Source organism: Capsicum annuum, chromosome 8 (genome assembly GCF_002878395.1).
Source record: "Capsicum annuum cultivar UCD-10X-F1 chromosome 8, UCD10Xv1.1, whole genome shotgun sequence".
NCBI lineage: Eukaryota > Viridiplantae > Streptophyta > Magnoliopsida > Solanales > Solanaceae > Capsicum > Capsicum annuum.
The window spans coordinates 64523897-64540248 of NC_061118.1; positions in this window are offsets into that span (position 1 = coordinate 64523897).

Below are 16352 nucleotides of genomic sequence, written 5' to 3' on the forward strand. Positions count from 1 at the left end.
AGTGGGTGCAATGTATATGATGATGATGATAATGCATAGTATTGGCACACAACCTCAAGTTTGACACACAGCCTCAAGTTTGGCACACAGCCTCAAGATTACCAATATACACAACTTTTCTCTATTATGATCCTTTGGAGATGGTCTATAAAATCAAATATCCGACACCAATATCCAGTATTTCAGTATTTTCAAAGCACATACATAACATAAGACATAAATCAACTACACATACATGACAAAAAGTATATATAAAGCAGTAAAACAAATAAGTAAAATGATGTGTATGATCACAAAAGAATGACGATGCAATGTTCACAACCATTCAACATGATTATTTCCATAAGCAATCCACGCGATGTATTTTCACACCCAATACACATGATGTATTTCCACAACCAACCATAGTGTTACAATTCTACAACCATGCGAGCCAATATCCACTCATTACTTCCTTTCATCTATGAATTTTTACATGTATCATATACCAATAAGTATGGATATAGCACAATATAGTAATACAATTATTTACATGTATTCAAGTCTATCAACACCAAATAGGACCCCATACGGTCATACATATCATATCATATCATATCTCAATTTCAATAATTACATCACATATAGGCCCCCCACACAGGCACAAAACATAGATAGCCATTTTTTATAATTAGTTCTCACTCTTAACATGCATTTTATACCATCATTTACTATCCAGCCCAGTTTGAAAGAGTTAAACCATAACCTACCTCGAATTAAAATAGATCCACTATACTTTGAGCCCACGAACTTAATTTTTATGAACAATTCCTAACTCTGCTAAAAGCATAAAATATGAAATCTATATGTCAAAAAAAACCAACGACACCCATTTTGACTACTTTTGGTTTGGGGTCAAAACAGACTCAAACGCATTTTTGAAAAAAAAAAAAGGGAAAATTGGAACTTTTCTTCAACAATATGTTTCCTACATTTCTAGGAATCTACATCTGAAAACCCAAGTCAAATCGAGTTAAAAACGAGGTTCAAATTTAAGAAAAACTATTTCTAAGCTTTTCAGGTAAAAAAAATTTTTAATTCGGGTTAAGATCAAGAATCAGAGTTGTTTTAAGTGTTAAATTAATGAAAAACTAATAATTATGAGATAAAAATAACATTCAAGTGAATAGAAGTGAAATTAGGATTTAAAATTATGCCCTAAGATTTTTGAAATTTTGAGAAATTAATCAAAAATTACTAAGAAAAGGGTGAATTCTTACCTTAAATCTCTAATAAAACCAAAAAATAGGTGTTAATTTAGCTTTCCAAACTCTCACAAACTTTATTTTTAAGCTCCCACACTATTTTAGGGTTTAACTCCCAAAGGGCAAGAAGAAAATGAGCAAAATGGGCCAAAAAAGGGTGAAAATATGTTATTTATAGTAGATTTTTTTTGCAAAGTCAATTTTTTTTGGTCGATTGGACTTTGATGGGATGTTCGGGATTCGTTTGGAGTCCGATACATGAAAACAAACTATGCAACCACACTAAATTTGACGTTTCAGATGCGATACTGATATCATATTTTTAAGAAAATGTCATTTTCACAAAATTGACCCCCAAAATCCAAAATCACAATTTTTCAAATCGAGGATTGAAATGAGATTTAAAATCCATAAAATTATACCAAACACACTACCACCCTAGAGTCAATATTTCAAATCTATTGGCAAAGTCAAATTTTTCATCCAAAATTATTTCGATCAAATATGGGTCCCACACCAATATTTTTAATTTTTTAACTTTCGATTAATAGGACGAAATGAGATCAAGTGCGCTGGGACCCAAACCAAAGGCCTACCCACCCTAAAATCGATATTCTGAAGCTGCTAACATAGTTCGTTCGGCCATTCATCGCACGGATCAAAACATATCTTCATAAGTCTAAAATAAGGTTCTCGAAGCCATCAAAAACTACAATATCAAATAAATGGTATTAAAATACATTATAAACCATGCCAATAACCCCAACACCCTAAAAAATCATAATGCAACTATGAAAAGGGGTAAAATAGTCAAATCACACAAAATCACAAATTTTACTTTTTTCATCAAATTTTTAGGTCGTTACAATTTGTATCATAATGATCTACTTTTATGATTGTATGTTTATTAGGAAAAAGTTAGGAACCCTAACTTTAGGACCAAGTCAGTTTTTTCTATAAATAAAAGATTTTTTAATTATTGTAATAAATTACTGATCTCTCAATGCAATCTCTCAAGAGAAAGATGAAGATCTCTCTTTTTTGCTTATTATATTATTCTTGTCTTTTCCTTATTAGTTCATCATACGTTATCAGCATGCAGTCTCTAAATTCAACATTGAGTTGCACTATCCGAACCCATGTTAATCTTGAGAATTAGGTAAGAATGCAACTAAGAACACAAATGGGTAACAAACAAATCATGTTAATATGTTAATGTTGCATGTATTTTGTAGAAGAAATATCTTTCTTCTTTTGATTTTACTCGCTTTTAATCAATTTTTATCTAAGCGTACAAACAATCTTACTTTTTGATATTGGATCAAGTTAAAGGTTTCTTAACTTGTCAGACCCAGTGAGGTAGTGGCTGATAAAAAAAGAATTGGATTCTCTTATTTCACCTAAACGTCGAGGGTGTTTTACACATTTTGACTCATGATGTAATAAATTAGGGTTTAAGATGATTGATTTAAGTTTCATCAGACTAAAAGGGCAAGACATCAGGTTATAGTCCCGATATATCATGATGTTCGGTTCAAGTTTCATCAATTTATGGCCTAAGATGTTTTTATATAGATAAGACATTGAATTTGATACTCAACACACCATATTGATGATATAATGATGACTAAATAATCTATTTTATGAAAAGTCATAAAATTTGTCCCATTAATTTGCTTCATTCCCCGAAGTGAATGTGGTAGCAGTATATGACAAGTATGAATTGTGTTTTTAATGGAGTATATTCATATTTTAATTGGGCAAGTGATGTACGGGAAGTATGAATTTGTTGTATTATTATGTGGCCAACACGGGTACAATTACATAATAGTGAATAAAATTTACTTTTTATGATATTGGCTTTGATTTTCCTAGATGTTCAACCATCTAAATTATGCGAAAAACTATTTTTTCTATAAAACAAAATCTATCTACTACATATGTTGGTTATTAAAGTGAAAGACTATAAGCTTTGAGGTATCAGTTATCTCGTCCTAGACATCAATATTAGTATCCCTTTTGATTTCATTATTTCGTTTACAGGCTAGTTAACAAAGAATAAGGATAATTATTATTTCTTGATTGGCTAGCTAAAAGTTTATTGTTGTTTTTATTTTTGATGTTTTTGTCTTGTTATTAATCCACTTCGTCGGATTCAGTGGATCTGAGGAATCTAATTGGTTCTAGATTAATTACTCTAAAGATATGTCTGAGAAAAAAAAATTCTACATCATATGTATGTCTCAATTTGCTTCTAAAATAGCAATATCTTGAAAGATATTTAAAATTATAACAAATTAATATGCTTAAGACACATTCAGATTATTATATTTTATTTCTAAGAATGAGAATTTTGATTGTTATAAGTACACATTTTTCTTAGGTGAATGTATAGGAGTAACATCTCCAAAAGAGGTAGAATAATTGAGATGAATTATTCTGAAATATACTTTCAAAGTAGTAAATTTAAAATTTATTAACGTAAAATAAATAAAAAATTTACTAAAGGAAAAAAGCATATTTCATGATAAACTTGAAGTTTAAAAATGAAAATAAGTTCATAAGTTGGCATGAACGGTTATGACATTGCAACAACAACAACAACAACAAACCCAGTGTATTCCCACAAAGTGGGGTCTGGGGAGGGTAAAATGTACGCAGTCCATACCGCTACCTCCGAAGAAGTAGAGAGATTGTTTCCGATAGACCCCCGGCTCAGGACCAAGAATAGTAAACAAGGTCGTAATAGAAACATGAAGAATGATGGATGGCATACCATAAATAATGAATGAGGAATAATACAAATAAAGATCAAAGAAATACGAAATAAGAGAAATACGAGCTATACGAAATATAAAATAGGAAGTAAGAATAAGAAATATAACACTCACCTAGTAGTAACATACACTCACAAGCCCAAAAACACTCACTCCATCCAAACTCTCCTGGATAGAGTCTCCTGCCTATGGACACGGTCCTAGGATTACTAACTCAGCTACACAAGGACTCTCCTAACTGCTAGCTACAACTCACATATCCACACTAGCCTTCAACCCTTATCCGCGACCTCTACACCTTTCTATCTAAGGTTATGTCCTCAGTAAGCTGAAGCTACTCCATGTTGTGTCTAATCACCTCCCTTTAATATTTCTTCGGCCTACCAGTCCTTCTCCTGAATCTGTCCAAGGATAGCCTCTCACACCTATGAACTGGGGCATCCATGCTCCTCATCATCACATACCCAAACTATCTCATCGTTCCTTCTCACATCTTCTACTCCACCGAAGCCACTCCCACCTTCTCCAGGATAATCTCATTTCTAACGTTATCCCCTCTAGTAAGCCCACACATCCAATGCAACATTCTCATTTCTGCCACCTTTAATTTTTGAATATGGGGGTTCTTGACTGGCCAACACTCCATTCCATACAACATGGCTGGACGGACTGCTACTCTGTATAATTTACCTTTAAGCTTAAGGGAGACCTTCTTATCATACAACACTCATGAAGTAAGCCTCCACTTCATCCAACTTGCTCCAATACATTTACAGACATCCTCATCAATCTTGCTATTTTCCTGGATCATAGACCCAAGATACTTACAACTATCCCTCTTACAAACCTCCTGGGAATCCAACCTCACCACCACTTCGTCCTTCTGGCTCAAGTCACTAAACTTGCATTCCATATACTCCATCTTGGACCTACTCAACCTGAACCCCTTAGATTCAAGGGTTTGTCTCCAAACCTTCAATTTCTTATTCACACCCCCTACCCCCACCTCCATCTCCGCATCTCATCAATCAGCACTACATCATCCGCAAATAACATACACCAAGGAACCTCACCCTGAATACTCCATGTCAACACGTTCATTACCAACACAAACAGGAACAGACTAAGATTCGATCCCTGCTGCAACCCTATCTCAATCGAAAAATGCTCAGAGTCTCCTCCATCCATCCTCATCTGAGTCTTTCCTCCATCATACATGTCCTTAATAGCTCTAATATACGTCATTAGGACCCCTCTCACCTTCTAGCATCTCCAAAGAACCTCCCTAGGGACTTTTTCATACTCCTCTCTAGGTCGATGAACACCATATGTAAATCTCTCTTTCTCTCCCTATATTGCTCTATCAATCTCCTCACCGGGTGGATTGACTCTGTCATCGAGCGACCCAGCATAAATCGAAACCGGTTCTCTAAAATGAACATGACCCTCCTCAATCTTCGCTCAACCACCCTTTCCTAAATCTTCATAGTATGACTCAACAGCTTAATACCCCTATAGTTGTTGCAAATCTGAATGTCACCCTTATTTTTATATAACAGAATCATCTTAATCCATCTCCAAGCCTCAAGGATTCTCGCAGTCTTGAAAATACCGTTAAATAACTCAGTCAACTACCTTAAACCTGCCCCACCAGTATACTTTCAAAAATCCACGGGAATCTCATCAGGACCCGTTGTCCTACCCCTCCGCATCCTACGAATAGCCTCTCTGACCTCCTCAACCTTAAAACGTCTACAGTAACTAAAATCATGGCTCTCCTCCGAGTGTTCCAGCTCCGCATCATTGCGAAGATGTATATATTGAGTATGTGACATGTAATGAAGAATTAGAAGATTTTTCAAGCATTTGTTATATTGTTTGTGCTCATGATAAGTTGATTAGATCAACTATCATTGGGGTTGAATACCCTAAAATTCTAAAAAGTTAAGGTGAATATTAGCTCATTCACCTGTCATGTGATATATTAAACAGATGCATTTATAAATCACATGTATGTTTATTGTCAACCTACAGATTGTCATTTGTAAAGTTGTTTGTGCAATATAAATTGAGTTAAGAGCATAATTTTTATATTGAGTAATCAAGATATTTTATCTTGATAATGCTAGTTTGGCATTCAACGTATTCGATAAATAGTTAAACCACTGCTTATGGGAACAAAACTTCATGTATTGATCTGAAATATGATATATTGAATATAGTAACACTTGTATTCATTGAACCAATAAATTATGATAATTTCTCCCTCTTAATTGGTTCACGGTCAGAAACCAAATATTCCATCTAGTAGTTTTTTATGTGTGATATACGATTATGGATATTTCATGATTCACAAAGATAGATTCTCTAAAGTAAATTGAGATGTATGTTAGTTTTTCCAACTTAAAGGGAAGGTAATAAGCAGCTAAGAAATATATTATGAATTATTATTAATATAATCTTCATTTAAAAGATAATTCAAGTCAAATGCTAGGAGGATTTACTAACCCAAAATTGATTTCATCTTTAACTGCAGATGCTTGTATAGTGTATCTCTGAAGGTCAAAGTTTACAGCATGCATGAAATATCATAGAATAATCGATTATAAATGCAATAATTCTTGAAAAAGGAAAAGGGACAAATGACCATAATGAAGAGACAATGTTCTTTTGAAGAGCTTACGACATAACACTTTCAAGAAACGTTATGAGAGTTTAGGTACCTGGAAATAATAAAGTGGTGAGATCTCAAAAAGTCATGTCTTATTACGAATTGATATAAATGATATATTGTCTATGATATCTTTAATATAGAATTGTGCAATATTATAAAAATCCTGAGGATCTGAATTCTATATTTCACTTAAGCATGCCGACGTAGAAATATATATCAAGTGACATGGAAGGAAGCATCAGATAAGTATAAAGCCAGTTTGATTTGTAATTCAGACACTAAAAGATATCACACATTTAATGTTGAAAATTTTCACTTCATAAAATTGATATGAAGATACTTGAAGGATTCAAAGCATATATAAGTTTCTGAGAAAACTTATTAATAATCCTTATATGGTACAAATTAATGACTTCAATATTATCTCTTGAAAAGTTTTCAAAAGCAATACATTTATTAAGAAAAGTCGAAATAAGAAAAAATACAGAATTGGATAATTTCTGAAGTACTATAAATTGTGCATGTATTTATACATCTTGCTATAACTATACATATGGTATAGTTTTATTCCTATATAGAGATACTGAAATAAGATCACTTGCACATTGAAAATGAAAGTGGTTGTATGAATGTATTTATCTTAATGAATATTGTCAAGTTTTTGTATATGCAAATATTCATATGATCAATATAAGAGTATGATACATATTTATTATCTATTTTCAAGGAGGGTTACTATCATACCATTTATTATATATGACATTCAAATCATGCTGAGCTGATAGCTATTCATGAGACAAGTCAAAAATGTACATGGTTAAGGTCAATGATACATCTAATTCAAGTGAATATGGCTTGAAAAGTGATAAAATACCCACAATTTTACATGAGGGTAATGCAGCATGCATAGCACAATTCAAGAGCAGATTCATAAAAAGAGATAGAAATGAAGCACATTTTGCCAAAGTTTTTCTACACACATAAGAAGATTGTGCACAAGATTGAAATGTAAAGATTCAAATTCTTTATTGATATTTCCATCGGTGGGAGTTAATACGCATTTTACTCTTTTTCTCTCACAAAGTTTTGCTCCATTGGCTTTTTCTTGAATGGTTTTTAATAAGGCAGTCAAAATGTGTATTATTAGAGATGTGTGGTCTTTTCCTTTCGCTAGTTTTTTTCAACTGTGGTTTTCCTAATAAGGTTTTAACGAAACACATTATTTATCAACTAGACATTCAAGGTGGAGTATTGTAAATATATTTGTGTTATATTTGTAAATACAATCTCTCAAGAGCAATAAAAAAAACTCTCTTTTTTCTCCCTTATTATATTATTCTGATCTTTTTTAATTAGTTCATAACAACTATCATATATTTTCAATATTTTCTGCCATTCAATCATCGTCACACCTCCAACTAATAATTGTCAATCAGCGAAAAATTCCCTTTAATTGGAAGCTTTAAGCCTGTAACCCATCATCCAAACTTTTTTCAAGTTAGTCCCCCAGCTAGCATTCAAAAGGAGTTCACATCATACGAGTCAATACCCCTCTTTATCAAAGAAGACACAAAAAGAAAATTCAAAAAGAATAAGAAACTAAATCTAGCACAAATATATGGATTTATACGTGTCAAAGAACAAAGATATAAACACGAAACTTTTCGAAGTTCACATTCACTAAAACACTAAAATATAATAGGCGTGCTTAGTGCATGCTGGTAGTATTTCCACTGTTCTACCTTCCCACTAGAGAGGGAGCTAGAGTATTATTTACTCGATTGGCCAACTTAAAAGCTTTGGTTAAAATCTAGTATTTGTGTAAAAAAAAAAAAATTGAATCTATATCTATAATATATCCATATCTATAATCTATATCTATATTTATATGTATAATATATTAAAAGTGTGACGACCCTTAGAAAAGTGGTTTAAATTTTTTACCCTTCATTAAAGGAATCTTCTTTAGACAAAACTGTCTTTTCACTATTTTTAAATTTATTATTTAATTATTTTTTATTATATTAACTAAACTTCCTAAAATATATGAGACTCCTAAAATATATGATAGGAGAATTAATTAATATTTTTTTTCTACTAGATTTCCTAAAATATATGATACTCCTAAAATATATGGTATTAGATTTTGAGAAAATTTTTGTGTGTAAAGATTAGATTTAATTGTATTATTTTGATGTCTCTATTATTGTATTGTTTTGTTGCAATTTACAGATGATAGATGAATATCAATCGACTTTTAAAAATATTTTTGGTAAAGGTTAAGTTTAATAAATAAATTCTTCACATTTACATACTCAAAAGATATTTAATTTAATTATTATATTTATATTTATTATTTAAACAAATATCGTAATGTTTGAACTCATCAAAGTGAGATACACGCATAAGGTGCGTACACCTAAACTAGTATATAGAAATTGTTAAAGTAAAACTCAGTAATTTAAAAATCTAGAAATCTGAATCATAAACTTTAAATTCGACTTCGCGCTTGTGCCTCTACTTCCCGTCCCACGCCCGCCTTAAAGTGCTATAATGCATAGCTGTTTATAAATATCACTTAAGAAGCTACCACTTGAAATTTTTTTTAACTGTATTTATATGCTTCCTAACATTAAGTGTGAAAGTGTCGAGCGGTAGATTTTAATTGATTATAAAGTCCGAAGGAAACTAGGATTCTTAATTCTTGCTAACCGGGAAATAAAATGCAATGACATGCTTGCTATAAATATAATGTGAAATCAACTCCTATATTAATCGCGTGCGTAAGCTATATCTTATGTTATGATATTTTCTTCGATGGGCATTTTTTTTCATGGGATAAAATTTGATTTTTAATCTTGGAAATGGGCATTCAGAATTAGAGACTTGGAAAGTGGTAAATATACGCGATGGAGACACACTCTGACACTGTTCTAAATATGGCTGGTCCACAAAATAATACACTAAGGGCTCGTTTGATTGGGAATATAGTTATATTGGAATTAGTTATGATGGAATAAGTTATATGGGATTAGTTATGCTGAGATTATTTTTTATTGAGTGTTTGGTTTGTTATATTCAAAGTAATATGCATGGTATAAATTACTTCCTCCATCCCATTTTACTCGTCCCAAATTGAGATGGCACAACTATTAAGAAAAATAATAGAGTAAATAATATAGCTAGTTTACCATAGTACCCTATTAAATGATGTTTAGATTTTAATTTAAAGAAAAAGTAATTAATCCAAAGGGTAAAATATAGAGAGAAAAAAATTATCTTGTCTTGATAAGTAAAAAGGGACAAGTAAAATGGGACACCAAATTAGAAAATTTGGGACAGGTAAAATGGGACGGAGGGAGTATAAGAATAAATAATTGATTACCAAAATATCCTCCATCTTATTTAACTTTTATATATATATATATATTTCTTTTCAAGCTTTAAATATTTATTCTTAAAAATAAAACTTTTACCTTATTTAGCTTAATTTTTTGTGTGTGTGTACATTTCCATAATTATATCGTGTGTATTTTAAAAATAAAACTTTCATCTTATTTAACTTTAATTTTTTTGCGTGTGTCTTTCCATGACTATGTCGTGTGTGTTTAAATTTAGTTTGAATTAAAAACTTTCAACTTAAGTTTGTTAAAGTAAAAGAGAATTTGTTGTTTATGTCACTTCATTTAAACATATATATATCACTCATAAAATATAGAATATTAAAATTCATTTAATTGATATATACAATATTAATTTTTAAGTGATTTAAAAATTATTTAATTTAAAATATGTAATTTAGCAATGGATTCGACATTTTTATTATTTTTTAGAGAAATTAAAATATATAAATAAACATAATAATTATTCAAATAAATTTAACGTATCATACATTCATAAATAAAATATTTCTTAAATGTGAATGAATCTCTAATATTTCATGTTCAATTACTTATTTTGTTCTAAATTTCATAAAATATTGATAATCTCATTTTTTGTCAAAAAAATTCATCATCAAAAATTGTGAAAAAGAATTACTCTTAGTTTTCATTATTTAGTGTCATTAATATTTGAAGAATCAAATTATATTTAAAAATAAAAATTCAAATATTTTTAGCTAAATATAAAAATATTTTTTTTATTTAATAACTAAGCATGTATTAAGTTAGAAAGGGAATGTCAACACACTTTAATAACTTGTCCATGATTTTATAAAAATACCTTATCTTTTATATAAGAAAAATAAAGTAGCATATATATATATATATATATAAAGTGATAATCTAAGAATTTCTGGGGCAATCATGTCATTTTCTAATTTTATCCCAAAGATAAATAATGATGGGATTGTTATCCCACCAAATGGGTGGATAACTTATCCCGGTACTATTTATTAGTCCCGGAATAAGTTATCCCGAATATTACCAACCAAACATGCATTAAAAAATTTATTCCGGGATTATTTGTTTTTGTACCTTAAACCAAACGGCCCCTAAAAGTAACTGTAACTATCTAATTGGGATAGAATAAAGTTAAGATTAGAGTCCGTTTGCATATGATTAAAATATTTTTTTTTAGCGTAAGTAATTAAACGGTTAAAATAAATATTTATAAATTAAGCAGATAAGTATTTGAATAGAAGTTCTCAAAATGAAAAAAAAATTATTGATGTGTTTGATAAACAAGTGATGTTAAAATATTTTTTGTTGTCAAAATGACTTAAATGTCTTTAAAGTTGTTAACACCATAAATAAGGTGAATTATTTATAAGTTTTAATTCTAGTAATTCAAAAATAATTTCTATTTACACTTTCGACGTAAAGTAATCATGTGAGGTCAATTTATAAATATAAGTTACTTTATTATTTTTAAATGTTAAAAAATAAAGATCTTAGAATATTTTTTGTATAAAAATAGTATTATATTGTAATATTACAAGTTTGTAATAATTTGATTATGTTAAAAAATATGTAACCTTCGATGTACTGATAGATACGGTGAAAACAAAGGAGAAAAATGAAGTGGAAATGAAGGGAGAGGATGAAGAGAAGCAGAAAAGAGAAAAGAAAGAAAAACTATATATTTAAGAGCTACAAGTTCAAAATATTATTGGAATTAGAGAAAAATATAAAAGATAAAAAAAATATATTTTTTGGTAAAACATAAAAAAAAAAAAATTAATCCAAAAAAGTAAAAAGATGGGGTATTCCGCTTCTCACTCTTTGCTTTTTTAATCAATTTTTAACTTATTTTAAGCACTTTTAAATTTACCGAACACATGAAAAAACTAAAAAAATAAATTAAAAGCTAATTTTGTTAAATTTTAATCTTATTCAAACGGGCTCTTAGAATATCACCATTCCGTGTTAAACCACATGTGCTAATCTATCGTCACAATTTGACTTGCACTCATAGCTGAACATAGAAAGGGGAGGTTCCAAAGCTTTACTTCATTCTATCCTAATTTGATACAACCTAAGTGAAATAAGAGAAGAATGGTGTATATGCAAACTATAGATGGTGTGGAAGAAATGCCTATTACATAAATATTACTTCTGCAGTTTTGACAAATTATAATTTGACACACCTAAACTATGTCATTACAAACTTATTTGATGAAAAAGTAGAGGTAAACGAAGTTGCATTAATTAAAAGTTACATTCCCGTTGAATTTTATTTTTCAATGGACGTATATACCAAATATTGGAAACTCTTAAATGGAGCCATGTTAGCGCTCGACATGTATTAATCAGAATATGTTATGAAATATAAAGCAAAAAAGAAGAGTAGAGAGAGAATGGAGAGTAATTTTATTTCTCTTGAAGGATTATTGATAAGTTTATGACAATGAAGGAAATCCCTAAAACTAACCTTGGGGTTTTTAACTTTTCCATAAATAGACTTCCACTATATATGGTAAAGTAAACATTCACTAAATATGGTAAATAGACATTCATTATAAACGGTAATATATTTATAACACTCCCCCTTAAATGTCTAATTGATAAATAATGTGTCTTGTTAAAACCTTACTAGAAAAAACTCAGTGAAAAAAAAATCTAGTAAAGAAAAAAAAAGAGTACACATCTTTAATAATATGCATATAGGCTGCCTCATTAAAAACCCTACAAGGAGTGGGACAAAACGTCATAAGGGAAAAAAAGTACAACGTGTATTAACTCCCCCTAATGAGAACATCCTTGAACTTTTGCATCCCGATTTTGTGCACTATCTTCTTGAAAGTTGCAATTGAAGAAGACTTGGTGAATAAATCAGTCATATTGTCACTTGAATGAATCTGTTGCACATTAATATCACCATACTTTTGGAACTCATGTATGTAGAAAAACTTTGATGAAGCGTGCTTCGTTCTACCTACTTTTATGAATCATCCCTAAGTTGTGTTATGCATGCTGCATTATATACTCATAAAAAATTATGGATACTTTGTCACATTTTTCTAAAATGAGATGTACCATTGACCTCAACCACAAACATTCTCGGCTTGCTTTATGAATAGCTATTATCTCAATATGGTTTAATAAAGTGGTTATGATTGACTGTTTTGTATATCTCCAAGATATGGCAGTATCCGCATATATGAACGCATAATCTATTTAAGATCGAGATTTATGCGGGTTAATTAAATACCCAGCTTCAGCATAATCAATAAGATCGAGACTGCAATATTTGTAATAATATAAGATCATGTGTTTGATCTCATTTCGATGTCTCCTAGTAGGAGCAAAACTATACCCCGCTAACAAACTAATCGAAAAAGTTATATTAGGGCTTATAGTATTTGCAATATATGTTTTGTCAAGTGACAATATTCAATATTTCATGTGTGACATCTTCAAGTGTGTGGAGTGGAAATCAAATAAGTTTTCACTTACCAAGATGCACCCTTTCATGTTACTTGATAAATGTTTCTACGTCAGCATGCTTAAATAAACATAGATTTTAGATCCCCATAATATTTCACAATATTGAGCCAGTATTATGTCAAAGATATTGATGATATATCATTTTATTTCAGTCCACAATGCGACATCACATTTTGAGATCTCATCACTTCATTATTTTCAGGCACCTAAACCTCTCCTAAGATTTCATGAAGTGTTATATCATAGGATCTTTAAGAGCACATTGCCTTCTTATTATGATTATTTGCTCCTTATTCTATTCAAGGATTATTTCATTTGAAACCGATTGGTCTTCCATGTTTCACGCATGCATAGACTTTTTCCTTTAGGGACACAAAATAGGAGCACTTGCAGCTTAATATAAGATGCTTTCGACATTTGACTTGAATTATCTTTTGAATAGGATCTGATGATAATTCCTAACATATTTCTTAGCTGCTTATAATCTCCCCCTTATGTTAGAAAAAATAACATACATCCTCCATCTTCTCTGAGGATTCCATCTTTGTGCATCATGGTATATTCATTAATCGTATACCGCACATCAGAATTATTATATGGATAACGTGTGGTTCCTGACTTAGAACCAACTTTGAGGGAAAATTAATCATAATTTATTGCTCTAATGCATACAAGTGTTATTGTATACAACATATCATATTTCAGACCAACATGTGAAGCTTTGTTCTCATTAGCAATGGTTTAGCTATTTATCGAAGACATTCAATACCAAACCATCATCATCAAGATGAATTGTCTTGATTACATAATCTGAAAATTATGTTTTTAACTAAATTTTGTTGAGCAAAGCAATTTTATGAATGTCAAACTGCAGGTTGACAATAAATACACATAGTGAGCATGTTATTGAGACATCTTAATAGATCACATGATAGGTGAACGAAACCTTATTCACCTTTTATACTTTTCCAATTTTAAGGAATTCAATCTCAAAATTAGTTGATCCAACCAACGTATAATGAGAACAAGCAACATTAAAGTTCATGAAGAATTTTTAAATTCTTCAATATATGTTTAATACTCAATATGCACATCTTCGGGATGTCATAATCGTTCCATGTCAACTTATGAATTTATTTGTACTAGTAAACTTCAAATTTACCATGACATGTGTTTTTTACTTTAGTAAACTTCTTGTTTACTGTGACATGAATTTTATATCAATAAACAATAAATTCTTAATTTATTATGACATGTGATTTTATCATGCATTGGTAACTTTTCACATTCATGTTTCTTACCATAGTAACTTGAAGATATTTAATCTTGCAATTATTCTACCTCTTTTAGAGATGAATTGTGATATCTTCATAACAAAGAATACGTTCAAGTGTATATACAGTCACATTCACCCCAAGGTATAGATCTGTATTTATAATAATCAAAATTTTCATTCCCAAGAATGGAATATAATCATGCCTTAAGAGTATCAAATTATGATAGCTACTACAAAAATAATTGAGACATACATATGATTTATTGCTACCATATTCAATTCAAGGAATGGAGCATATTTAATGAGACATGTTTCATGACTTTTCACCAAATACCCATTATTTTGCCCTAGCCATCATAATATTATCAATATGGTGCAGCCATCATAATATCATCAATATGGTGCATAGAGATTCAAACTCAACCTGTTATCCATATAAAAGCGTCTTAGGCATAAATCGATGGGACTTGAATCCAACATATTATCATCTCGTTTGATAATATTGTTCTTGAGGAATAAATTTAAAACATAAATGGTTCCAAACCAATTATTTTTTCTCAAATCCAACAATAATTATATTATTAATAGCAAAAGACAAATAACATAAGAAATCACTAACCTTGGAATTACCTTTAGATTTATATTCTCACCTTGTTTTGGCAGAGTCTCGTGTTGATAACGTGTTATGAAATATAAAGCAAAGAAGAAGAGTAGAGAGAGAATATAGAATAATTCTTATTTCTTTTGAGGGATTATTGATGAGTTTATTACAATAAAGGAAATCCCCTTTATTTATAGGGGAAAATTAATCTTGTGGTTTCTAACTTTTTCATAAATAAATATTCACTATATATGGTAAAGTAAACATTCACTATATATGATAAATAGAAATTCACCATATACGGTAATATATTTATAATAGAATCCATTTAAAATTTTCGTTCTTTTTACAAAACACAAAAGTAGTTTCTTCATATCCATTCTCCCGCTACATGAATATTTTTTTAAAAATCTTATTAAATGCTTGTTAATTATCTTGTAATTAAAAAATAATCTTTTTCTTAGTAATCAAAATGGACCTCTCTAAGAACATAAAGGCCTTTCCCTTAAAAGCAGACCCTAATTTAGGGGAAATGGGTCGGCTTAACGTCATGCATACATCTCCTCAATCCAATTAATTGAAAGTTTTAAAGGACAATTAAAATAAGATTAACATTATTTTTTGGATGCTTGAAACTAAAAGTGCATCATTAATTAAGGCCGAACCCATCGAGAACCCCCTAAACTTGGCACGATCTTTCACTTTGTCACCTTAAGTAGACGTTGCTCACTTTTGGCACCTCAAATAGCCATAAAGTTCATCATTTTGACACCTTTTGCTAATTCAGTAAAGAGAGTGTATTACACTAGCTTTTGGGCGCGTGACAGGGATATTTTTGTAATTTTTTCATCTTTCTTTTCTTTCTTCTTCACTCTTTAAACCCATTAACTTTC